Source organism: Silene latifolia, chromosome 1 (assembly GCF_048544455.1).
Source record: "Silene latifolia isolate original U9 population chromosome 1, ASM4854445v1, whole genome shotgun sequence".
Lineage (NCBI taxonomy): Eukaryota > Viridiplantae > Streptophyta > Magnoliopsida > Caryophyllales > Caryophyllaceae > Silene > Silene latifolia.
In genome coordinates, this window is record NC_133526.1 from 185,877,605 (window position 1) to 185,904,214 (window position 26,610).

A 26,610-nucleotide genomic window follows, 5' to 3' on the forward strand; every position below is an offset into this window, starting at 1 on the left:
GCCTGTTATCTGCAGGCAGACTTGTCATTTTATGGGATTAGTACTAATCCAATTTGGCACAAATGACAATGGCTGCAAACAGGCTTTTAAGTTGCAAGAGAAGTTCGAGCAATTTGGGCGTACTAGATCTGAATGGCTGGCTACCTATTCCCGAGTTCAGGGGCCCTTTCTATGGGTAGCATCAAGGCTTGATTCACAATATTTTAGCTACACTCCAGTATGTAGAAAAGTCCCATATCCATTTAAACATGCAGGAAGATCACTCGCTGATGCAGATGAACGCTGCACCTATAGCTATATCAATATTGCTCTATGTGCATTGCCTCGAACAAATAGGGGTGATTGATAAACTAAACAAATATCATATCTTGTTTAATTTTTCAGCTTTTCAGTTTATTTTATTTTTGAATGTTGTTGTTTTAAGTTTATTTTATTTTTGAATGTTGCCTGCGAAATTTTATGTGATGAAAAATTACAAGATTTTTAAGTTTTCTGAATATTATATTTAGCTCTTATATTCACAAAATAAGCACTCTAATTCACAAAATAGACAATGTCAAACAATTTCTGCCACGATCCAAGTTTCAGGATGTTATAGATACGCAAAATTAGCTCCTAGATTCGCAAAATAACCTCTCAGATTCACAAAACCAGAACAGTCTATAATTACAAAATAACCTCTCAGATTCACAAAATTAGCTCCTAGATTTGCAAAATAACCTCTCAGATTCACAAAACCAGAACAGTTTATATTTTCAAAATATCCTCTCAGATGCACAAAATTAGCTCCTAGATTCGCAAAATAACCTCTCAGATTCACAAAACCAGAACAAAAAAACGTCTCAAATTCATAAAATAGGGACAAAACAGAATACCTGTTGTAATAGCACTATTATCAGGAGTCGTTGCAGTATCAGGAGTTAGACCTGCAACATCAACAGTAATACCATAATAAGTAGGGCGAAATTGATTATTTTCGATCAAATTCAGGATATTATAGCCTACATTAACGAAATAACTTCTCAGATTTACGAAATAACTTATTAGATTCACAATATAACCTCACATATTCACAAAATCAGGAGAATAGCAAAAACGACTTCATAAAGCAAAAAAAAACGGAGATTACCTGTTTCAACAAAGCATATTATCACCGATTATTGTAATGTCCGTAATCTCCATTGAAATTAAAGCTGCAACGTCAATTTTACACCGCGAATTATAATCAATTAATGAATGAATTAACAAAATCAACAAATTTTACACCGCGAATTCCGAAATTGCTCAATTGCTCAGTTTTGATCGAATTCAAACCCTAAACTAACGAAATACTTCAGTTTTGATCCTTATAAATTTACAAAACAGTTCGATTTTGTTCAAATTTGATCATTATATCATCAATTAATGAACGAAGTTAAGAAAATCAATTTTTCATCAAATAATATGAAATTACCTGGAAATTACCTCGAAATCTTCTTAGAAATCGATTAATTTGATGAATTCGCCTCTTTGATTGTCAGAATTTGATTAATATGATGAAATCGTCTCACAGATTTGATGATATTGTAGCTCTCTTTGAAATCGACGCCCAGTGTTACATGAAAGCTCATTAGTTTTGGAAGGAAAGAATTTGGGCCTTTTGTTTAGATTAGAGAGAATAAGGTATTTGGGCTTTTTTTTAGATTAGAGAGAGAAAGTGTTTTGGACCAAATGAAAAGTTTTGTGTTGACCCCTAATTTTCATCCTTGTTTTTTCAGTCCAACATTACAAAATCAGCCCATCCATGTATAATGCAAATGAGTCCAAGGTAGTAATTTGGTGAGACCGGCCGCCTCGCCATAATGAGGTGCCTCACCGGATCCGGCCTCTATATATATATATATATATATATATATATATATATATATATATATATATATATATATATATATATATATATATTTATTAAACCCTAATTACCGATTTCCTAGCTATTTGCCTCAATATACTACGTTTTTAATTAAAAAGTCCCAACCTCTATCACAAATCCCTTTCCCTTTGTCTCTTTTATTTTCCATCTCAAAGACACCGTTGATTTGAATCTCTCGACGGAAGTTTAGTCGTCTCGATCTCTTTTAACTTGTATTTAAACGGTATGTTTTTTCTCGCTCAATTTTGTTATGTGTAGCTTTATAAATCTTTTCTTAAATATATTCCCTTGTTAAAGTTATGTTTGGGGTGGTCTCATGGATTTACAAATCGTCCCTATTTTATGGGCTAAGGCTGATTATGGATTTGGGGCTTTGTGTTGTGTGATTAAGGTAGGATGTTTGCAGTTGTTTCGATGTCCGTTTAAGGGAGCCTTGAGGACGAGTGATGGTGTCCTTATTCGGATTGTGCATAAGGGCGATTATATGATGTTTTGAGTGTGTTAACGTTCGATTCGGTCTGTAAGGACGAAGCAATAGTGCGTGTTTTCTTGTTGATACGGATACGTTGCGCAGGTTGGGTTGGCTTTCCACAAGAGCTCGTTTTATGCGTTCCATAGCTTTTTGAGCTTTTGTTTAACGTGGACTATGGTAGCAAATGGGAAGTGATGATAATTTGAGTATTTAATTAAGTTGGAACCTTTGTGACTTAGATTGTACGTGAGGTAAAAGAGTGCCACAGAGTTGTAACATTCTTGTGCACACATGATTTGTTTGTCAGTAGCTATAACATAAACCGTGATTGAGCTGTTAGCTATAACATAAACTGTGATTGAGCTGTGTTTAATGGTTGTCTGGCTTGTCGGGTGTTAATCTAGTGGTTTACTCTTCTGATATAGGGTGGTGGTTTTAAGGGAGCGTTTAAATGGAGATAGAGAGGTATAATTATGAGATGGGCTAGTTATGTTGTAAGCAATGTATACGAAGTGATGTAATAATCGAATATTCTTTATGTGCATGTAGCTTGTGGTTTTGAAGTAAAGGAGTTTTTGGACTAGGCTTAGCTTGGACTGACCGTCTCGAGAGGTAAGGACTTTTACCTTTTTTTTTTTTTTTTTTTTTAATTAAGAGCATGTCCGGCTTAACGTTTGAACTGTTTTTTTTATAATATTTTAACACTCATGGATTTCTACTTGTACTTCTAAATTTTGAATATTACACATTGGAATGATTTCGGTTCAGGCCGCTTTGGAAAATTTGGTTTTCTCCTAGTCTAGAAGGTTTAAGATCGTCTTTGACGCTCCTGGGATTTCGTCCCGAAAATTTAACTCTTGGCCCGAGTTCATTTGAGTGGGGATTGTCCGGCCCCCACTCGCTAGGTAGTTAGACTTTCTCCTTTGGCGGTTCCATCCTACTGACTGCCCAAATGTGAGAGGTGCGCACTTTTATGAGTCTAACAAAGCACAGGTGGTGCCTCTAGACCGTGTCAAGGGTAGGACCTTGGCACACAGGTGTTGGAAGTTTTGGTTTTTGAATATTTTGACAATCGTTATTGGAAATGCTGGCTTTGGAATATTATTTCATTCTCATTCTTATTTTGGTTTTAAGTTTGATTAATTTATCTTGTAAACTTAACGTTGTTTATTATTTCCCTAAAGCTCAGCTGACGTCCTTATGTTTTGGGTCGTTCCCCCACTGGAACTTGTACCTATTTATGTTTTGGGTACAGTTGATAGGTACAATTGAGATGCTGCATGGGTGCATACTGGATCCGGGGATTAGTACGAGCGTGGAAGGATTTTGAATAAAGACTCCGTCTTAATCTATTTATAATTTTATAATATCGTTGGATTTGAATTTTATTTATTGTTTTAGATTTTGTAAGACTTAAGTCTTCCGCTGCAACGTTTTAATTATTTGATAAAGTTTTGAGACATGTACTTTGTTTTTAAAGGTTGACTCTATTTACCTTGCACTTGGCATTTTCAGCTAAGTGCGGAGTGATAGCCGTGAATTTTCCATCTCTACTTTATCGTTTTGGTCGTGAAAATTTAGGGCTGTTACAGTTGGTATCAGAGCTTTTGGTTTTCCGAAAAGAAAATAAGTTTTACAGGATTTAAAACAATTGAAAAAAAAAATATTTTTCGTATTTCAAAAAAAAAAAAACATTTTGAGTGAGGGTAGAATGGGTGCATTGCATATTAATATTTTATTTGTTACATTTAGAATTTGCCTAAGAGCCGTCTTAGTAGTCATTGCTAATTTAGTTTGAGCCTCTCGGTTAACTAAGGAGTTTATCATACTTAAAATTTAGAGGAGATGAGTTTACTTTGATGTGGTTTGGTTAATGTTCACTCTGAGATTTTACTAATCGAGCTTACAAAATAATTATTTATATAGTTGACAATGCCTCCTCGAAGAGAACCTGAGAACAATAATGTTGATATGGTTGCCCAGAATGGCGCTATTCTCCAAGCTGTGCAACAAATGACAACAGTTAGTAGGAGTATAAGTGAAAGGGTAGGAGTATAAATGAAAGAGCTTTGAATGAGATGGATTTTGCATTATTATCGTCGCTATGTTTAAAGTGGTATAGAATAAAAGACCCTGACCTTTGAGGATAGAAAACGAGTTATGGGAAAAATTACTAGTTGGAAAAATAGTGATTTTTTTTTCTTTTCCCTACAACAGGTTGTCTCTAGAATGATAGTCTTCTACTTATGGAAAGGATAGTATATGATAAGGTTAATATTGGTGGGATCGACGAGTCATGGAAACAAGAACTTGGGAAGTTTCTGTCTTGCATTTTATCGGTCATGGAACTTGATGATATGTCATCATATGGGCATATATAAGGGTGATAAAAATATCAATAAAGGATAAAAATACGATAACTATTTGAGGATTTTTTTTGTGAGAGTAGTCGCAACCTTCTATTAGTTTATTAAAGGTATACTTGTCAACAAGTTAGATCATTTTTTTTAGTGAAGGAAAGTCTTTGGAGTTGAAACTTGATAGCAAATATCGTTCTGGACAATGAAAGCATCGAGATAAATGTTTAATGTAAATTAGACTTGTTTAAATGATGTTTCAGGGTATATGACATTCTGACGAGCCATTTAAAAGTGATCGGATTTTGTGGGTATATAGCTTAAAATTATCAAGTCTGAGGGTATAAAAAATGGGGGAAACAAATGATGAGGTGAAGCATAGGAAACATTATTAACTTTGATGGACATAGCTTTTGTGGGAAATATGTGAGGTGAAGTTAAGAAGAATATGTATTACTAAGAGACGACATTGAATAACGGTTATACAATTAATGATAAAGAGGATAATGAGGTACATATATCGTTTTTCTTTCAAAATTTAATTGGTGGTATAAGGGAAAGATAATTAATTGGGTGATATTGAGTTCATATGATGTTAGTATGTAATGCGTAAGGAAGCTCTTTATTTGTAGTATATGAACATGGAAAAGTTGATCTTCGAAATTAGCTGAAGGTTAGTTGCTTGAGACTATTTGGGGCCTATTGTTCAAAGAGATCGGTAACGACACGCTAGTTTTGGAAGTTTGAGATTTTGAGAAGTGGATTTTGGATAACCGGTCTAGGCTAGTAGTGAAAATGTGATTAAAAGGAATTTAGTACGTGCTATTACTGCTCTGCATTCTGTAGCTTAAAGTTCTATGGTCTTACGACTAATATGTCACGAAATGTTTTGAGTTTAAGCATATTTTAATGGAGGCATAATACGTTAAACTTACTTTGAACCCCTGCACATTTCTCCCACACCAATATATCAGCTAATCTACTTCTCTTTTGCGGCTGACATCTATTACTCATAGACTTCTTTATCTACACCTTTACATTCTTCATCTTAAATTTCCAATACCAAAGCATTTTGTCATGTGCACTATAAGATTATCATCTTGAATTTATGTCAACAATGAAGTTGTCGATCTTGTCCAACCCCTTTTGCACTCATCTTTTTCCTATAAAAAAAAAAAAGTGAGTTTATGTCCTCTGCATTTTTTTGGTTTCTTAAAAAAAATTGATTTGGTTTGGTATGATCTTTTCTTTTATTTTAAAAATTTATTGATACATCCAATTTTTGGTGGGTTGAATTTTGGTGGTAGAATTTATAATCTTCGAATTGATTTCACGAATTTGAGGTAACATGATTTTACCGCCCCTAATATTATTAATATCGTTTGAGGTTGCACGACTATGTGTTAATTGACATTGCTTTCGTAATATACATGTCGAAATTCGATTAAGGGTGTTATATAGACTTGAGTGTAATTTATTATTATAATTATTATAATACTAATATTAAATAATTCTACTATTAAGTTACTGTTCGGTAAGGGGGATAAGTTTTGGTGTGTTGGACCTAAATTATGAGGTTTGTGAAAAAGAGTTTTATTTTGTTTGGTTGAATAAAAAGGGATATTGCATATCTAAGATAATTAGATGTTCTTTGGTGTGATTAGTGAGATTTGTTACTTATAGAATTTGGATGAACAAAGAAATAATCATTTGTAGGTGAGTGCTATGCAAGTGGTCGATGAATGATTTGTCTGAAGGGCTCCCATACTATCAATATATGATAGTTCGGGGTTGTGAATATGTGCTAGCTTGTTACAAATTCATTATGCTCTCGGTGTTGAGAATTTTTTTTGGATTGAATTATTATGGATTGTATTTAATACGGATAGCTAATATTTTCTATCGATAAGTTAATTTTACTATTGGGAGTTGGCTGTGAATGGAGTACTGGAGACGGGTCAGTTATTTTAAAATTATGGCCATTTGAAACGAGTAGTCAAGGGTTAGCTATTTTATGGGTTGTGTGTATGAGCCTTATGACATTGTATCGTGTGATGGTTGTAAGTGCTTTGATTTTAGATAGATTTGGAAATTTTGAAATTTCAGTATGGGACTATTAAGGTTGATCGAGGTTAAAATAGTTATATATTTTGAAGTCATAAAGTGGTAATATTATGGTAAACACGTTGAATATTGGAGTAGTTTGAGGTTGTCATTGAGAAAAATGTATGATATGGGAAACTAAGAATGTCATAAATGGTTTGACTGTTATCATTAATGGAATTTGGTGTATCGTTTTGAGGTGATATCCTTTTTGAAAAAAAAAAAACGGACTCATGGAACTACTTACAGGATGAAAGTGTGTAGGCGAAACCAACAACGGTAATAGAGATATAAGTTGAAAAAAAAAATGGTTGTATCATCTGAAGGCGTGAGTATAGTATGGTGGTTTGAGGTACCATAGCATGCTATTTGTTTTGGATAATGAAAAGCAAACCAAAAAAAAAAATGTTAAGATGGGGATGTGATATTAAGATGTTAAATTGTAGTCATTAATGAGCGACAGACTGACTTCGGGCATTTTGAAAGATTATACAAAATTATTCAATCATAGTTGAGGTTGATTGGTTAACGAGATGGTTCAATAAGTGTCTATGACCCGTCTTCAAAGAGGTAAAAAGGCGAAATTGAAGTTATAATAAAAATTAATTGTATTAAAGTTCAATTAATGTGGTAAAAGGGTTTGTTTTCATGGTTACAACTTACAAGAGATCAAAATAAGGATTTTAAATGATCAGAGGCATATGTAGCCACATTCTGTTCACATTGGAGATATAAGATTTATAAAGACTTGTAGGTAGTGTTCTGGGGAAGTTCGGAACGATGAAAAATTGCGGATTTTGTAGCTCGTTGCTTGATATGTTATAGGTCATGGGTGAGTGTAAGTGATCTCAGCAAACGATTCAACATTTATATATAAAAAAAAAATCGCCAGTAAATGGAATTCGACCTCTATGGATTTTATAGCTTGTATACCGGATTCTCACAAAAGGGTAATATATAAAATGATGTGGGAGACTATTTATGAACTGGTTAAGAAGGCTTAAGAATGCTCGTGTAGAATAAAATTCAGTACTTCAAGGTATGTTGGGAGTTTTTACTTGATAGTTTCAAGGGGCTTAGAGGATAAATTAGATCTCATAAAATTTTCATATAATAACAGCTACCGGGCTACAATTCAGATGGCACCATTTGAGGCGCTTTATGGCCGCAAATACAGGAGTCCTATTTGTTGGAATGATATAAGTGAGTCTGTAGTTTTGGGGCCCGAAATGATTACAGAAATGGTTGAGCAAGTTAAAATTATTCAAGATAGAATGAAAGCGGCCCAAGATAGACAAAAGAGTTATGCTGATAAAACTCGCAGACATGTGGAGTTTTAGGTTGGTGACAAAGTTCTTTTGCGTGTCTCGCCTACAAAAGGGGTAATGAGATTTGGCAAGAAGGGAAATTGAGCCCAAAATTCATTGGACCTTATGAGATTTTTGAGCGTATCGGTGAGGTAGCTTAACGACTTGACTTACCAGCTGACTTAGAGAGAGTTCATAATGTATTTCATGTTTCTCAACTTAGAAAATATATTAGTGACCCATCTCATGTTTTAGACCCGGAGACTATTGAGCTTGATGAGACAATGACTTATGAGGAGACCCTGGTAAAATTTTTGGATACTAAGGTGCGTAAAATCCGTAGAGGTGAAACTCACATGGTCAAAATTTTATGGAACAACAACAACGTAGAAGAGGCCACTTGGGAATAGGGATGTCAATTTCACCCGCACCCGATCAAAATCCGATCCACCCGATTCTAAAAGACGGACGAAAACCCGATCTAAATGGATGACGGATGGATGATGGATGAAACGGATGATGGATGACGGATGGGTTGGATGAAAAAATTTCACCCGTCATCCATCCACCACCCGATTTTACTAATTTTTATTTTGAAAAAAATATATGTATTACATTTTTAAGATATAAAATATTCATTTTCTCTAATTTTTCTACTTTGAAAATATATATTTTGTGAAAATACCCACTAAAAAGTCACATTAAAATAATTATATCACATAATTTTTGTAAAGAATGAAAAGTCTATCATTTTTTTAGTCTTAAGCATACATAAATACTATTACCCGTTTATCACCCGATCCACCCGTTTCATCCATGGATGACGGATGGGTGGATGACGGATGATAATTTTTATGGATGACGGATGGGTTGGATGAGATTTTAATGTGACGGATGGATGACGGATGAGGCTTCACCCGATCCGAACCCGATCCATTGACATCCCTACTTGGGAAGTTGAATCTGCTATGAGAGACAAGTACCCTAATCGTTTTACCTAACGTAATTTTGCGCTTCGTGGACGAAGCTTTGTTTTAAGGGGGTTGAGATTTGCACGCTTACTTTTCTTTTATGATCTTCATAAATGAGTGTCATTGTTTAAGGCTGGCTATAAAGTTATTCTCATGCTACTTACTACTTCGCTTTTGGTTATGCATAATATTTGGTATTCATGGTGTTTAATGCATAATACTTGCTATCTGACCTGACGTCATTGGGTATGGTTATGCTACTCACTGGTGGAGTGGTTCGCTTGTGTGCTGGCTGTTACTGACTGGTACCATTGTCTATTTCTGTGGTAGTTTGGTTGTTCACATTGAACATTTCTGAAAACTTTTATTTTTATTTATTTATTTACTCATTCTTATTTGAACTTCTAAAATATGGAACTTGGTCAAATGTGTTTGTGCTTCATAAAAATAAATATATTTTTTATCCGACATGCTCTTAGTTTAGTAGCTAGTGACGCTTTAACCTTGGAGTTCAGGAAATATGAGAAGTTTGTGGCTTACAGTTGATTGGTAAGGTGTCATGAAATTAGAAGATGTAAAATGGTGAGATTGAGTTTTAGTTAAGCTGACGTTTTCATTTTGGGAGTCTTCCAGATAGGTGAGATAAGAATAGTAGTGGATTTGTGGATATTGGTTTGAATTAGTGTAAGGTTTAAGCTTCGGGGACGAAGCTTTGTTCTAAGGAGGGAAGACTGTAACACCCCGCTATTTTTAGGGCGTTTCTCTCTTATTTTAGATTGGTTTTGAATTTTAGAATATTAACACTTTTATAACTACATTTTATTATGGGAAATAAAGGGGTTTTGAACTTTTGGAAATAACTCTGTTTTGAACTATTTGGGATCACTAATCGTTTTTAAAAGCCAAATTCAACTTGACTTAATAAGACCAAGCTGGTGACCAAAGAAAAAGATAAAAAAAAATATATATATATATATTTATTAAACCCTAATTACCGATTTCCTAGCTATTTGCCTCAATATACTACGTTTTTAATTAAAAAGTCCCAACCTCTATCACAAATCCCTTTCCCTTTGTCTCTTTTATTTTCCATCTCTGCACACCATTGATTTCGAATCTCTGACGGAAGTTTAGTCGTCTCGATCTCTTCTAACTTTTATTTAAACGGTATGTTTTCTGCTCAATTTTGTTATGTGTAGCTTTATAAATTTTTTCTTAAATATATTCCCTTGTTAAAGTTATGTTTGGGGTGGTATGCGGATTTACAAATCGTCCCTATTTTATGGGCTAAGGCTGATTATGGATTTGGGGCTTTGTGTTGTGTGATTAAGGTAGGATGTTTGCAGTTGTTTCGATGTCCGTTTAAGGGAGCCTTGAGGGCGAGTGATGGTGTCCTTATTCGGATTGTGCATAAGGGCGATTATATGATGTTTTGAGTGTGTTAATGTAATACTCCGTATTTATATGTCTTGGGGTACTCTATCGAGTAGCCCTTACTCTGTCGAGTATGGGCAAGTTGCGAAATAAAATAGTTTCTGACCTGTTGGGTACTCGATCGAGTAGCTGGGGTACTCGATCGAGTAAGGGGGTACTCGATCGAGTACCTTGGGTACTCGATCGAGTGTCCGGTTTACGGGGTGTTTTTCGCGGGTTTTGTTAATTATGCGATTAGGGTATTTAAACATAATCGTCTTTGTTTTAAAACACTTTTACCAAAACCTAAAACCTGTTTAAGAGAGAAAGCAGTCAGTTCTTCTTCCTAATCGCATCCTTAACAATTCCCGGAGTTCAGACAGTCGGTTCTTGCTGTTTTTCGTGTCGTTGGATTCCTTGCGTCGAGGGTAAGCTTCTAGCATAATTTTTATAATGTTTTGCTAGGTTTGGTCAAACCCTAATTTAGGGTTTGGGGGTTTTATGAGTAGTAAGTAATTGGTAGTCTTTATGTGTTATGTATGATAGGAGGAGAATTCGTAGAGGAGCCGTTTTGATCTGTTGTAGATACCGTCTGCGTGTTGTGCTTTCCAGGTAGGATTTCCTACTCAGTATTAGTCCCATAATGGGATATTGGTGATGTGCTGTAGTTAGTTGTTGATATGATGATTGTGATTGTGTTTGTGATTGTGTTTGGTTGTCTATGGCTCTCGAGATGCGTTCTCGGCTGAGTGGGGTCACTTGCGGGAGTGACTTCACGCCCTAGTTTCGCCCTACGTGGAACCCGCCACGGAAGGGGATGTGCACATTAATGGGACAGGGTTATCGCTCGTACGATGAGCGGGGCTTAGGTGGGAACGGCTGCGGTCCCCCATGGCGGGCTGGTCCGGTGGACGATCAAGATTGAGATGATGGGAGTTGTGTGTGTGTGTGTGTGTGATTGGTTCATCATTGTCTGTGTATCTTGTTATTGTTGTCTATATTGATTGTGTGATTAAAGATCGACCCGGTGTTGTTTTGTAAACTGCGGTGATCCATTCGGGGATGGTGAGCAGATATTGAACATGTATAGAGATGAGTACTGGGATAGCTGGGATGGCCACGACATGACGATAGAGTCTTCATTTGTAGTTTAGCATTTATTTACATTCGATTGAGAAGAAGATAGTTTGGAATAATGTATTGTACTTTCAGTTTGGTTTCGAGGATTGTACTTATTCCTTAAACTACTTATAATAAATGTTGTTTCTGTTTTGTCTATTTGATTATCATACCTCGGGCGACCGAGATGGTGATGTCTTCATACCTGAGTGGTCCTGGTAAGGCACTCGGAGTATGGGGGTGTTACAAATGGTATCAGAGCGACGATCCTGAAACCTGTAACCAATGAACGTAATGAACATAGAGAGTCAATTAAAATGAACCCGGGGTAAAGGTTGTAGGAGCTAGTGCAAAGGCTTGGGAGACGTCCTAAAGTCGCGGGGGTCGCCCTACAACTTTGAACCGGTCACGGGGGGAAGTGTTTGTCGAGTATATGTGTGCTTGGTTAACTTGTTAACAATGTGATGAAGTGTGTGATTGTTGGATGTTGAAGGAGAATTGAGAACGTGAAAGAAAAGTAATATATGTGTAGACTTGATGTTGGAATAACATGTTGGATGTTTACAATGTGGCTTTAATGGCATGATGAATTGATCTTGTTGATAGTAGAGTAGATGCGTAGCATATTTATTATGATATCATGCGATTTTATAAAGTTAGCATGTTAGCATATGACGTAACATGCGGGTAGCTCTTACGTATTAGTGTTACTCGATCGAGTGAGACTGACTCGATCGGGTGGGTTTTTGGCGATTTTGAGTCCAGAATCGAGTTTTGGGGCACTCGATCGAGTAACTAGGGGTACTCGATCGAGTAGGGGGTCACTCGATCGAGTAGCCTAGATACTCGATCGAGTGGGTTGGAGATCAGAAGGTCTGTTTGGTTCTGGAGTTTGGGTACTCGATCGAGTACGTGGGGCACTCGATCGAGTAGCCCGTTACTCGATCGAGTGGGTTTGGATACTTGGCCGAGTAGGTTCTGGGCAGTGTGTTTTCGTGTTTTGAAGTTTAGTACGTATGTTCATATCTACCCCTTTTCTTATATATGTATAGTTTCAAGATGCCGCCCAAGAGAAATGCCTTGTACGCGAGAGCAGAGCTTATGACCACGGATGACATCATTAAGATGTTGGAGCACCAGGATGCTCTTACTGAGACCCTGAAGAGAGTGAATGAGGACAAGGATAAGAGTAAGGAGAAGGAGATTGACCATGCTAAAGTCAGCCTCTATATTGCGAGGTTTAAACCGAAGGAGTACAAGGGAGTTGAGGAGCCTAACCTTCTTGATAGTTGGCTGAGGGAGATGGAGAACATACTAGATTTAGTTCACCGTCCGATGAGATGAGAGTGGATCAGCCGCATTCTATCCGAGGGAGGCGGTGGCAAGTGGTGGGATTCAGTGAAAGTGAGTGCCAAGGAGATATATACCAACCAAGGGTTACCTGCTATACCTTGGGAGGAGTTTCGTAGGGCTGTGAGGAAGGAGTTCGTACCAGAACATGTGAGGAGTAAGTTGAGAGAGGAGTTCGACAAGTTTAAGATGATCGCCGAGATGTCGTGGTCGAGTACTACAGGCAGTTCAATGAGAAATCTAGATATGCTGAGGATATGGGTTTGAGTGAGGAGAATCTGGCTTTAAGGTTTGAGAGAGGGCTAACCACGAAAATTATGGATAAGTTACCCGTGGGAGTCCTTACTGATGTAAAGGAAGCGTATGAGAGGGCTGGGAGAGCTGAGAGACTAGTGGAGATGGCTCAGGAGAGGTCAGGTGGAGAGAAGAGGAAGTCTGAGAGCGAGGGTGGTGGCCAATCTAATTTCAAGAAAGGCAACCACAATCAATCTAAGGGGTTTTCTTCTGGGTCTGGGTTTAGTGCTGGGGCTTCCTTTGGGCGTGGCCGTGGGAGTGGGAGCAATAGTTGGGGAGTGACCTGCTTTGGTTGTGGTGGCGTAGGCCACAAGAGACATGAGTGCACAAGTGCACCGGGATCTTTCCAGAGACCTGCGCAGAGCTTCGCGAGCAACAGACCGGCGGGATCATGGCCAAACCGGGAAGTCGAGCTACAGAGTGGAGGCAACCGCAACGGCGGTAATTCTTATCCGAAGACACCGATGAACAACAACAACAACAATCAAGGGTCGGGTGCTAAGCCGACCGCATCACCAAGATCTTGTCCAGGAGGTGGGCGGAAGACCGAAGTGGCAAGTTATTCATGATGGAGAAGAAAGCGGTGAGGAAGATGCGCATGTTATCACCGGTACATTTCTTGTTAATGGTGTTCCTACCTTTGTTTTGTTTGATTCGGGGGCTTCTCAGTCGTTTGTGTCTTCGAGTCATGTGAAACAGTTGGGTTTGAGAGTATATGAGTCTGTTAGGGAGCAAGTTTTCATACCTTCGGGTGAGTCTGTATCGTGTGGGAGGTTGTTTAGAGATGTATCTTTGATAGTTGGGCAAGTCGATTTCCCTGTAGACTTGCTAGAGTTTCCTTTTAATGGTTTTGAGATGATAGTTGGGATGGATTGGTTAGGAAAGTATAAGGCTAAGATAGACTGTCATCAAAAGAAAGTGTCCCTAAGAGGTCCTAAGGGTGTTAGTGTGTCTTATCGTGGGTTTCTAGTTAAACCCAAAGTTAAGTTGATTCATTTGTTACCTTGAAGTCGTATCCGAGGAAGGGATGTCGGTTGATTTTGTGCCATGTGAGAGATGACCGGATAGAGAGCCCTAGCGATTGACGAGATACCGGTGGTGGGAGAGTTTGCAGATGTTTTTCCAGAGGAGATTCCGGGGTTGCCACCGAAGAGAGAGATAGATTTCACCGTGGAGTTGAAGCCAGGGACGGGGCCAATCTCTAAGGCACTGTACCGTATGGGTCCTAAGGAGATGGAGGATCTTAGGAAGCAGTTGGATGATTTGAAAGAGAAGGGATACATTAGACCAAGTGTATCGCCTTGGGGAGCACCAGTTCTTTTCGTGAAGAAGAAAGATGGGAGTTTGAGGCTGTGTATAGATTACAGGGAGCTGAACCGTGTGACGATAAAGAACAAGTATCCTCTGCCAAGGATAGATGACCTGTTTGATCAGTTGAGCGGCGCAACAGTCTTTTCTAAGATTGATTTGAGGTCGGGGTACCATCAGGTGAAGATTAGAGATGTGGACATACCGAAGACAGCTTTCACGTCGAGGTATGGCCATTATGAGTATGTGGTGATGCCGTTTGGGTTGTCTAATGCGCCGGCAGTGTTTATGGATTTGATGAATAGAATCTTCAGACAGTTCTTGGATCAGTTTGTAGTAGTGTTTATCGATGACATCTTAGTCTACTCTAAGACTAAGGAGGAGCATGAGGAGCATCTGAGGATCGTGTTGCAGACTTTGAGGGATCATGAGTTGTATGCTAAGCTGTCCAAGTGTGAGTTCTGGTTAGAGAAAGTTGCTTTTCTGGGGCATGTAATCTCTAAAGATGGGGTAGCTGTGGATCCGGCGAAGATTGAGGCAGTGACAAAGTGGGAAGCACCGAAGAATGTTGCTGAGGTGAGAAGTTTCTTGGGTTTAGCTGGATACTACAGGCGTTTCGTGAAAGATTTCTCCAAGATAGCTAGAATGATGACAGCGTTGATGAGGAAAGAGAACAGGTTTCGTTGGGATGAGAGTTGTGAGACGGCGTTCCAAACATTAAAGGAGCGTTTGACCACAGCTCCTGTCCTCGCATTGCCTGAAGGGAGCGAGAATTTCGAGGTTTATACAGATGCCTCGAAGAATGGGTTGGGATGTGTGTTGATGCAGAATGGTAAAGTGATTGCCTATGCTTCTAGGCAGTTGAAGCCTTATGAGGAGAACTACCCTACTCATGATCTGGAGTTGGGTGCAGTGGTGTTTGCTCTCAAGATTTGGAGGCATTACCTTTATGGAGCAATCTTTAAGGTATTTTCTGACCACAAGAGTCTTAAGTACATCTTCACGCAGAAGGAGTTGAACATGAGACAGAGGAGGTGTTTGGAGTTGATTGGTGATTACGACATGGAAATCATCTACCATGAAGGGAAGGCCAACGTTGTAGCTGATGCTTTGAGTAGAAAGAGTGTACATTCCTTGTGTACAGCTCTATCTTTGATGAGGCTGAGGGATGAGGTAGCGAGCTTTGGGATACATATGATGCAGAAAGAAGATGCTATGGGTGATATGACAGTACATATGGAGTTTTATGATGATATTCGGGATAAGCAGGCTTTGGATCCTAAGATAGTGGAGTGGAGAGCTGGAGTAGAGAAAGGGACATAGTCCCGCTTTTCTATTCATTCAGATGGTAGCTTGAGGTTTGATGGTAGGTGGTGTGTTCCTAACGATGAGGAGTTGAAAAAGACGATCATGACAGAGGCGCATTGCACACCATATTCAGTTCATCCAGGTGGAGACAAGCTATACAAGGATTTGAAGAAAACGTTTTGGTGGCCTCGGGATGAAGAAAGAGACAATTTGAGTTCGTGTCCCGTTGTTTGACATGCCAAAGAGTTAAAGGGGAACAGAGAAGACCACAAGGTAAGATTCAGTCTTTAGAGGTGCCGGAGTGGAAGTGGGAATCCATTTCCATGGATTTCATTGTGGGTTTGCCGAAGAGTCAACAAGGTAACAACATGATCTGGGTGATAGTGGATCGTCTGACCAAGTCAGCTCACTTTGTTCCAATGAAAGATACATGGACTAAGGCACAACTGGCTATGGCCTATCGAAAGAACGTGCTTAAGTTACATGGAGTCCCTAAGGACATAGTGTCTGACAGAGATGCGAGGTTTATATCGAGGTTTTGGAAGGAGTTGCAGGAATCATTGGGAACGGCTTTGAAGATGAGTACTGACATTTCATCCTGCGACGGATGGGCAGATGATGTGAGAACAATCAAGACTCTTGAGGATGTGTTGCGAGCTTGTGTGATGGATTTTGGTGGTAGCTGGGAGCAGAGGTTGGACTTGATAGAATTTTCTTACAACAACAAGCTATCACACCAAAGTATAGGTATGGCACCGTTTGAGGCTTTGTATGGGAGGAGGTGTAGGAGTCCAATCTGTTGGGACGATAGTCCGAGGCAAAGTGGTTTTAGGACCAGAGATGGTGCATGAGATGGTGGAACAGATTAAGATGATCAGGGAACGGATGAGAGCAGCCCAGGATCGACAAAAGAGTTATGCAGATCTACATCGTCGGGACATAGAGTTTCAAGTTGGGGACAAGGTTCTTCTGAAAGTGTCTCCGATGCGTGGAGTTATGAGATTTGGGAAGAAAGGCAAGTTAAGTCAGAAGTTTATAGGGCCTTATGAGATCTTAGAGCGAGTTGGGGAAGTTGCTTATCGTTTGGCTTTACCGGCTGCGTTGGAGAGAGTGCATAATGTGTTTCATGTATCGCAGCTGCGGAAGTATGTGAGTGACCCGTCACATGTGTTGGAGGCAGAGACCTTAGAGCTAGATGAGTCCTTATCATATCTTGAGGTGCCTAAGCAGATTCTAGACCGAAAGGTTAGAAAGACTAGGAGTGGTGAGACAGTTTTGCTTAAGATCCTTTGGTCTAACCACGAGACTGAGGAAGCTACATGGGAGGCGGAGGATATCATGAAAGAGCGTTACCCTTTCCTTTTTGATCAGGTATGTATGGTTATGGGGACGTAACCTTGTTTCTTTTAGGGGGGTAGGAGATGATCGCGAGAGTTTTTAAGAGTTTTATACACCTTTTATATGTTGTGTCGGTATGTTTGTCGGGATAAGTTGGGTTAGTATCATGCTTTACGGTGTGTTTTGTTTGACCTTCGAGTCGGGAGGCTTATGGGAGTACCTTTGTTTAGTAGTGGTTTGAACTTCGGGGACGAAGTTCCTTTTAAGGAGGGAAGACTGTAATACTCCGTATTTATATGTCTTGGGGTACTCTATCGAGTAGCCCTTACTCTGTCGAGTATGGGCAAGTTGCGAAATAAAATAGTTTCGACTGTTGGGTACTCGATCGAGTAGCCGGGGTACTCGATCGAGTAAGGGGTACTCGATCGAGTACCTTGGGTACTCGATCGAGTGTCCGGTTTTACGGGGTGTTTTCTCGGGTTTTGTTAATTATGCGATTAGGGTATTTAAACATAATCGTCTTTGTTTTAAAACACTTTTACCAAAACCTAAAACCTGTTTAAGAGAGAAAGCAGTCAGTTCTTCTTCCTAATCGCATCCTTAACAATTCCCGGAGTTCAGACGGTCGGTTCTTGCTGTTTTTCGTGTCGTTGGATTCCTTGCGTCGAGGGTAAGCTTCTAGCATAATTTTTATAATGTTTTGCTAGGTTTGGTCAAACCCTAATTTAGGGTTTGGGGGTTTTATGAGTAGTAAGTAATTGGTAGTCTTTATGTGTTATGTATGATAGGAGGAGAATTCGTAGAGGAGCCGTTTTGATACAGCTGTAGATACCGTCTGCGTGTTGTGCTTTCCAGGTAGGATTTCCTACTCAGTATTAGTCCCATAATGGGATATTGGTGATGTGCTGTAGTTAGTTGTTGATATGATGATTGTGATTATGTTTGTGATTGTGTTTGGTTGTCTATGGCTCTCGAGATGCGTTTCTACGGTGAGTGGGGTCACTTGCGGGGAGTGACTTCACGCCCTAGTTTCGCCCTTCGTGGAACCCGCCACGGAAGGGGATGTGCACATTAATGGGACGGGGTTATCGCTCGTATGATGAGCGGGGCTTAGGTGGGAACGGCTGCGGTCCCCCATCGTGGCAGTGGCTGGTCCAGTGGACGGTCGTATTGAGATGATGGGAGTTGGTGTGTGTGTGTGTGTGTGATTCGGTATGCTGTGTATCTTGTTATTGTTGTCTATATTGATTGTGTGATTAGTAATCGACCCCGGTGTTGTTTTGTAAACTGCGGTGATCCATTCGGGGATGGTGAGCAGATATTGAACAGTATAGAGATGAGTACTTTGGGATATTTGGGATGGCCACGACATGACGATAGAGTCTTCCGCTGTAGTTTAGCATTTATTTACATTTCAGTTGAGAACAGATAGTTTGGAATAATGTATTGTACTTTCAGTTTGGTTTCGAGGATTGTACTTATTCCTTAAACTACTTATAATAAATGTTGTTTCTGTTTTGTCTATTTGATTATCATACCTCGGGCGACCGAGATGGTGATGTCTTCATACCTGAGTGGTCCTGGTAAGGCACTCGGAGTATGGGGGTGTTACAGTTAACGTTCGATTCGGGTCTGTAAGGACAGAAGCAATAGTGCGTGTTTTCTTGTTGATACGGTACGTTGCAGGTTGGGTTGGCTTTCCACAGTAGCTCGTTTTATGCGTTCCATAGCTTTTTGAGCTTTTGTTTAACGTGGACTATGGTAGCAAATGGGAAGTGATGATAATTTGAGTATTTAATTAAGTTGGAACCTTTGTGACTTAGATTGTACGTGAGGTAAAGGAGTGCCACAGAGTTGTAACATTCTTGTGCACACATGATTTGTTTGTCAGTAGCTATAACATAAACCGTGATTGAGCTGTTAACTATAACATAAACTGTGATTGAGCTGTGTTTAATGGTTGTCTGGCTTGTCGGGTGTTAATCTAGTGGTTTACTCTTCTGATATAGGGTGGTGGTTTTAAGGGAGCGTTTAAATGGAGATAGAGAGGTATAATTATGAGATGGGCTAGTTATGTTGTGAGCAATGTATACGAAGTGATGTAATAATCGAATATTCTTTATGTGCATGTAGCTTGTGGTTTTGAAGTAAAGGAGTTTTTGGACTAGGCTTAGCTTGGACTGACCGTCTCGAGAGGTAAGGACTTTTACCTTTTTTTTTTTAAAATTAAGAGCATGTCCAGCTTAACGTTTGAACTGTTTTTTTTATAATATTTTAACACTCATGGATTTCTATTTGTACTTCTAAATTTTTAATATTACACATTGGAATGATTTCGGCTCAGGCCGCTTTAGAAAATTTGGTTTTCTCCTGGTCTAGAAGGTTTAAGGTCGTCTTTGACGCTCCTGGGATTTCGTCCCGAAAATTTAACTCTTGGCCCGAGTTCATTTGAGTGGGGATTGTCCGGCCCCCACTCGCTAGGTAGTTAGACTTTCTCCTTTGGCGGTTCCATCCTACTGACTGCCCAAATGTGAGAGATGCGCACTTTTATGAGTCTAACAAAGCACAGGTGGTGCCTCTAGACCGTGTCAAGGGTAGGACCTTGGCACACAGGTGTTGGAAGTTTTGGTTTTTGAATATTTTGACAATCGTTATTGGAAATGCTGGCTTTGGAATATTATTTCATTCTCATTCTTATTTTGGTTTTAAGTTTGATTAATTTATCTTGTAAACTTAACGTTGTTTATTATTTCCCTAAAGCTCAGCTGACGTCCTTATGTTTTGGGTCGTTCCCCCACTGGAACCTGTACCTATTTATGTTTTGGGTACAGTTGATAGGTACAATTGAGATGCTGCATGGGTGCATACTGGATCCGGGGATTAGTACGAGCGTGGAAGGATTTTGAATAAAGACTCCGTCTTAATCTATTTATAATTTTATAATATCGTTGGATTTGAATTTTATTTATTGTTTTAGATTTTGTAAGACTTAAGTCTTCCGCTGCAACGTTTTAATTATTTGATAAAGTTTTGAGACATGTACTTTGTTTTTAAAGGTTGACTCTATTTACCTTGCACTTGGCATTTTCAGCTAAGTGCGGAGTGATAGCCGTGAATTTTCCATCTCTACTTTATCGTTTTGGTCGTGAAAATTTAGGGCTGTTACAATCATCCCAAAGAAAGAACTTGGCATCATGCATGAACTTCTTTCTTTGTTGATATGAAAGGTTAGGTAGAAACTCCTTACCAACTAAAAAGTTGGCTATGTCGGCATACCATGGTGTATTGGCTTCCAACATCATCAAGGAGTCAATGGTGAAAGAATCATCAATAGGTATATCAATACCTCCATCTTCATGCTTCAATCGGGAAAAGTGATCGGCAACAAAATTTTCGGCCCCCCTTTTTGTCTCGAATCTCAAGATCAAATTCTTGCAAAAGCAAGATCTATCTTATAAGCCTTGGTTTGGCCTCTTGCTTGGCTAGTAGTTGCTTCAAAGCGGCATGATCGGTATGAACAATGACTTTGGACCCAATAAAATAAGAGCGGAATTTATCTAAGGCATAGACAATGGCAAGTGGCTCTTTCTCCGTGGTAGCATAATTGATTTGAGCCGCATCCAAGGTTTTGCTAGCATAGTAGATATCATGGAGAACCTTGTCTTTCCTTTGGCCTAGCACGGCACCTATCGTATAATCACTTGCATCACACATGAGCTCGAATGGCAAGTTCCAGCCCGATGATTGGATGATAGGTGCGGAGATCAAAGCCTTCTTAATCCTATTAAAAGACTCAAGACAATCATTAGTAAACACAAATGGAGCATCCTTTAAAAGAAGCTCCGTAAGGGGTTTGGCAATCTTAGAAAAATCTTTGATGAAACGGCGGTAGAATCCCGCATGTCCTAAGAAACTCTTTACACTTTTGACATTTACCAGTGGAGGTAGTTGTTCAATAACTTGGACCTTAGCACGGTCCACTTCAATTCCTCTTTCGAAAACAATATGCCCAAGCACCACTCATTCATTCACCATGAAGTGGCACTTTTCCCAATTCAAAACCAAGTCAACTTCTTCACAACGCTTCAAAACTTTAGTCAAGTTATCCAAGCATGCATCAAATGAAGAACCATAAACGCTAAAGTCATCCATAAACACCTCCAAGATAGATTCAATGAAATCAGAAAAGATGCTTATCATGCAATGTTGGAAGGTAGCGGGGGCATTACAAAGACCAAAAGGCATCCTACGATAAGTAAATGTATCATAGGGACATGTAAATGTGGTCTTCTCTTGGTCATCCTGGTGAATGGGTATTTGAAAGAACCCGGAATAACCATCTAAGTAGCAAAAGTACTTGTGACATGTCAGCCTCTCCAGCATTTGGTCAATAAAGGGTAATGGGTAATGGGTAATGATCTTTCTTGGTGGCCAAATTCAACCTCCTATAGTCAATACACATGCACCATCCCGTCACAATTCTAGTGGGAATGAGTTCATTTTTATCATTTTTTACTACGGTAGTTCCTCCTTTCGTAGGAACCACTTGGACCGGACTAACCCATTTAGAGTCGGAAATTGCATAAATGATTCCCGTATCCAACAATTTAATGACCTCCTTTTTAACCACTTCTTGCATATTTGCATTTAATCGTCTTTGACCTTGGACACATAGTTTATGGTCTTCCTCAAGGTAAATTCTATGCATGAAAAAATCCGAGCTTATGCCCTTCAAATCATCAAGTTTATAACCAATTGCTTTCTTGTGAGTTCTTAAAACTTGAAGCAAAGAAGATAATGGAACCTCACTCAAATTAGCACTAACAATGACCGGACACATTTCCGACTCATTTAGAAAAGCATATTTCAAATTAGAGGGGAGGGGTTTAAGTTCGGGTTTTTGTACCTCAAGATCTTGAGGAGTAGAAGTCAAACCTATAAATTGTGAGCTTTCCTCCAATGAGAGCTCTTCTCCATCCAATTCAACCTCTAAAGCATCCATTTCCTCACATCCAATCTCATCATCACTTGCAAATAATTCCAATAACAAGAGTGCCTTCCAAGGGATCTTTAACTAAAGATCGAGGTATAAAGTCTTCTATCACAACATCAACAATGTCCAAAACGTAAATAGAATAACATGACTCTTCAAGCATTGGACTCTTCATGGCACTATTCAAGTTATATGTGACCTTATCATCTCCAACTTCAAAGTTAACTTACCATTCTTGACATCAATTACCGCACCCATTGTATGTAAAAGGGTCTACCCAAAATGATTGGGATTTGGGCATCTTCGGCCATGTCAAGAAAAATAAAATCAACCGGAATGAAAAGTTTATCAACTTTAACGGGAAAATCCTCCAAAATTCCCAAAGGGCGTTTTATTGAACGATCCGTCATTTGCAAAGTGACACTAGTACATTTCAAGACTCCCATATTTAGCTTATCACAAAAAGAATATGCTATCACACTCACACTATCACCTAAATCACATAAAGCTTTATCAAGTGTATAGGTGCCAATGGTGCATGGAATAGAAAAGTTACCGAGATCTTTTAACTTAGGAGGGGACTTATTTTTCAAAAGAGCACTACACTCGGCGGTGAACGCTATAGTTTCAACATCATCAAAAGTCCTCTTCTTAGTTAAAATATTTTTCATGAATTTAGTGTAAGATGGAATTTGAGTTATTAATTCGGTAAAAGAAACGGTTACCTGTAAATTCTTCACCACTTCCATGAACATACCGAATTGAGTCTCCTTTTGATATTTGGCCAATCTATGAGAGAAAGGCACTTTGAATTTTTCCGGAACTTTGATTTCCACATCTTGCTTTGGAGGAGCATCCTCTACTTCTTTCACTTCTTCAATGACAATAGGTTGAAAAACCTTCTTTGGATAGCATCAACTTTCTTTGAGGTAGGAGAAACCTCCATTTCAACAAGTACCTTCTCACTTTCTTTGGGCATAAGGAGCTCATCGTACTTGGTACCACTTCTCAAGGTAATAGCAATAATGGTATCATGTGGTTGCTTACCTTGGGTGGTATTGACCCGTCTTTCTTTGAGAGCTAGAAGAGGCTAGTTGAGCCATTTGATTCTCTAGCATCTTGATGGCGGAATTGTGAGCTTGATCACTCTTTTGCATTTGAGCCAACAATTCGGATTGGGTCTTAGCCATTTGCATCACCAAAGCTTCAAGTTTTCTCCCCCCTTGGTCGTTTTGTTGGGAATTTAAAGATTGACCTTGGGTTGGTTGGAAGTTTTGTTGAAAGTTTTGTTGTGGTGGCCTTTGATTGTGATTTTGATTTTTATATCTCGGTGGATAATTGAACCTTTGTTGTTGTGGAATGAAGGTATTTTGTTGTTGTTGTTGTTGTTGAGGTACAAAATTGTTTTGTGGTTGTTGGGGCACAAAAGTATTTTGTGGTTGAGGATTGAACACATTAGCACTCTTATAAGACAAATTCGGGTTTTACTTGGTATTAGGATTGTAAGTATTTGAAAAAGTACCAGGTGGACTTGAACTTTGTTTAAAACTTTGAAAAGCATTTACCTCCTCGATGGTGGCCCTACACAAAGCGGTGGAATGGTCCGCACCTCCGCAACCTTCACATACAAGTATTTGGCTAGTAGTGGAGATAACATTGACTTGTTGAAGAGATAAACTTGCATTTTGGGTCTCCAATTGTTGTTGAAGTAAGGCACTTTTAGCTTTCAACATGGTTGTGTCGGAAGACTCCTCCTTAGTCTTCAATGGTGTGCTTCGGAAATTGACATATTATGAGTCATAAATCGCCATAGATTCAATTGTGGCATGAGCAATATCGGTGTCAAATTGATCAAACCGCCCATTATTGGCGGAATCTAGAAGACGTCGGGACTCGGTATTACATCCATTGTAGAATATAATTGCTAGAAACCAAGGATCCAACCCATGATGTGGGCATTGTCTTTGCAATTCCTTGTATCTCTCCCAAGCTTCATAAAGGCTCTCTAGCCCTTGTTGACGGAACCCCGTGATTCGAATCCTTAAAGTTTGTATTTTCTCCGGTGGAAAATGTTTTTGATAAAAAGTAAGAGCCAAAGTCTCCCAATTGGTGATCCCCATGGCGGTTCAATCAAGGCTATTGATCCATAGCTTAGCCTTGTCCTTAAATGAGAAAGGGAAAAGTATCTCCCTTATTTGAGATTGTGTTACTCCCATTTGCCTAATCACTGAGCAATAGTCACAAAAGTTTTGCACATGCAAATTGGGATACTCCAAAAGACTTCCCCCAAATTGTCTCTTATCCACAAGACTAATGAAAGACGGTTTGGTCTCGAAATCCGCAGCTCCAATTTGGGTAGTAGTGATACCCCTTGGAAGCATAGCCGCGGTGGGCTTGGAATGATCGGAAAGTTTCACCATCTTCTTGATTGGTGAAGGTGGTGGTGGTGGACATGATGAACTAGAACCTTCTTCTTCGTCACGGATTGGATAATTAGTACGAATGCGACCCAAACCACTGGGACTAGAAGATTCGGCAAGCTCCTTGAAAGAATTGAGTCGGCTACGGAAGGTTCTCTCGGGATCCGGATCAAAAGGAAGCAATTCTCCAGTACGAGAGAACCTAGGCATAAGAAAACAATGTCAAGAAACTTGTGAGTAACGGTCTCAAGGAACAAGTGTTCCTTAAGACAAAAGAAAACAAGATAGAAATCAACAATTCAAAATGCAACAAAACCGTGCTCCCCGGCAACGGCGCCAAAATTTGATAGGCTATCGCACACCTAGCAAAGATACCCTAGACTTGGCTAACAAATTAAGGTAGTAAATTAGGGGGTCAAACACAAGGAGACGGGAGTTGCAAAGTGAAATGCTATGAGTAGAATTCTATCTAGGTCGGTTACGATTGTTTGGTTGGTTTGATTGATAAACTTGTAAATAAAATGATGTAACCTAATAATGATAAAGGAGTCTAGGGGAGTCGGGTCACACATGCAAATATGTAGATGTTCATGTTAAACTAGGAATATATATAATATCGTTAATTGTTTAGGTCTAATGACAACCACCTCTAGGCCTTATTGTCGATCATAGAACGGGTTCTAGCGAGTTCTCGCTATGGCTAGGCCGGTCTACTAAACACATGCTTAGTCTAATTCATTTTCGTGCCTCTCGACATAGAAAAGTGAATTAACAAGTTTAATCTAAGATAGCGATCAATTACCAAAGATTAGCAAATAAAACAAGCATGTGATAGAAACTATTAAACAATATTATAGCATCCTAATTTAACAATTACAAATATTATTTATGCATTGCTTCCCTAATCCCTAGACAAAATGGACTACTCACTCATATTGAAAATTAAACTAATGACATATGAATTAGTAAACATGATGATAATAGAATGAAAATTAAACAAAAATATAAGAATTATAAATATGCTAAATAATGATAACATATATGATTAGTGAAATGCTAATGATAAGATATGTAAATGAAATTGCTAGAATAAACTAGGATGATAATAACTTGATAATGAATTGTAACAAACTAATAACAATACGTAAAATGCTAATAACAATAATGAAAACTATATGATAAATAAAATGACGAATGAATTAACGAAGTAAAGCTAGTAATGAAATTACCGTAACACGAGAAATAGAACTTGAACAAGGAAAACCCAAATGATTAACCCAAATTACTTGAAATGGAATGCTTGAATTATAAGAACAAATGCTCAAAGGAAATTGTTTATAACAAGGAAATGCTTAAAGAAATGTAAACTAATCTGAAAATTAGAGTATTGTGTGCTTAAGAGTATGGAAAGTTATATGAAAGATATAATTCCTCGAGTTAGAGCACAATTTGGGATCATATGCTTGCAAGCCCACTTGATCTCTTTGGCCTTTATTTGGGCCTCATCTTCATTCTTTTATTTGTGTATCAACCCATGTTCATTTCTTCATGCTCGGGATTTCTTTGCTCGGAATTTCCCAAAACGCCCTTCCATAATCAAGTCTTGTTTCTTTTAGCCTCGTAAACTTTAGTGCTTGCAAATTTGACGGGAAAAAGCTATTGAATGCTTCATTTCCTACAAAATACAATGAATACAAGCAAAGACACCTAGAACACGGAATTTGCTCACAGATACACTAATAAAAGTGCAATAATCAAATGAAACCGAGCTAAATTAGGGGGTAAAATCATATATAAATTTGACACATCAGGGTTAACCCATTAAATTGTCTTCAGTACCCCTAAGAAGATTGTCCCAATTGTCAGTACGGGATACTCCTGATCAACACCAAAAAAAAAAAAAAAAAAAAAAAATATTACCCAAACTCATGAGAAAATTTCTAGCTAT

General features: G+C 38.7%; 2 long non-coding RNA genes and 1 other non-coding gene across 3 annotated transcripts; all 3 read left to right on the forward strand.

The window, feature by feature from the left end:
• Positions 1-1,963: 1,963 nt before the first annotated feature.
• Positions 1,964-3,860, forward strand: LOC141615762 (uncharacterized). Its single transcript, XR_012530211.1, has 3 exons — positions 1,964-2,132; positions 2,931-2,993; positions 3,637-3,860. It is a non-coding gene; the product is annotated as an uncharacterized LOC141615762 (long non-coding RNA).
• A 6,254-nt stretch (positions 3,861-10,114) lies between these two features.
• Positions 10,115-20,304, forward strand: LOC141613334 (uncharacterized). The gene is made up of 3 exons (XR_012529242.1): positions 10,115-10,286; positions 19,383-19,445; positions 20,081-20,304. It is a non-coding gene; the product is annotated as an uncharacterized LOC141613334 (long non-coding RNA).
• A 3,879-nt stretch (positions 20,305-24,183) lies between these two features.
• LOC141619466 (small nucleolar RNA R71) lies at positions 24,184-24,291 on the forward strand. Its single transcript, XR_012531716.1, has one exon. It is a non-coding gene; the product is annotated as a small nucleolar RNA R71 (small nucleolar RNA).
• Positions 24,292-26,610: the final 2,319 nt, after the last annotated feature.